Genomic DNA, 1,121 nt, shown 5'->3' on the forward strand with positions numbered 1-1,121 from the left:
TGCTCCTTGGAAACCTTATACAGGGTCGCTATGGGTCGGAATCGACTTGATGGCACATAACAACAACAACAATCAGTTATACGCTGAAGATGGACTTACAAGCTTTCTGTAGCGATTATTCTGGCTATTGGCTATTCCTTTCTCCCCCCGCAAGTGTCAGTTTTACATTGGTAGGCAAGGGAAACCAAGATTCAGCCAAGCATCTTAACATTATTCACTTCTTTTACCCTTTCAAACCATGCCTCAATCGCTGTATCCCATAGCATTGTTGTTCCAAGGTTGTGAATACATCATCATTTACCTCTGTCCCACTTAGCTCATGTGAACCTGCCTAACTGTTCTCCTGTCAGCCTTGTTCTTCCATTCCTCTCTTCCTCCTTGTGTATTGCCACCTCGCCCCTGTCTCACCACACACACACCCAAGCTATGCTGTGTCTATTCCTTATCTGTGCTCTGTCTTCCCCTCCCTCCCTCCCCTCCTCATCCCTTACATCCTGTTGATCAGCAAATATATATATATAATTAACCCCCTCCCCCTTTTAGTATGGGTTCTTTTTCTTACTCTTTTAAAAGAATCGTCCTGTGCAGTATTTCTCCTTTTGTGACTGACTAATTTCAGTCAGCATAATGTCCTTAAGGTTCATCCATGTTATGCTGTGGCTTGCATAGTATTCAAGGTAGCATAGTATTCCATTGTGAGTATGTACCTCAGTTAGTTTATCCATTCTTCAATTGATGGGTACTTAGGCTGTCTCCGTCCTTTTGCTATTGTAAATAGTGCTGCTATGAACGTTAATGTGCATACATCTACTCATGCTATGGCTCATATTTCTTGTGGGTAAATATCAAGTAGAGGAATTGCTGGATCATAGGTATTTCTATTTCCAACCTACTGAGGAAGCGCCATATTGCTTTCCAGAATGGTTGGACCATTTTACAATCCCATCAACAATGTAGGAGGTTCCCACTCTCTCCGCAACCTCGCCAGTGTTTATAGTCCTCTACTTTTTTGATCTTTGCTGTTATTGCTGGTGTGAGATGGTAACTCATTGTGGTTTTGATTTGCATCTCTCCAATGGCTAATGACCACCACTCGTCTGTCAGTTTGTCATACTGTGGTG

General features: G+C 42.6%; 1 protein-coding gene across 1 annotated transcript in view; it reads left to right on the top strand.

The window, feature by feature from the left end:
- PCNT (pericentrin) overlaps positions 1 to 1,121 on the top strand; it is a 174,585-nt gene that overhangs the window by 63,318 nt on the left and 110,146 nt on the right. The gene's annotated exons all lie outside the window — the stretch shown is intronic.

This window comes from Chrysochloris asiatica, unplaced genomic scaffold, assembly GCF_000296735.1.
Source record: "Chrysochloris asiatica unplaced genomic scaffold, ChrAsi1.0 scaffold00354, whole genome shotgun sequence".
NCBI lineage: Eukaryota > Metazoa > Chordata > Mammalia > Afrosoricida > Chrysochloridae > Chrysochloris > Chrysochloris asiatica.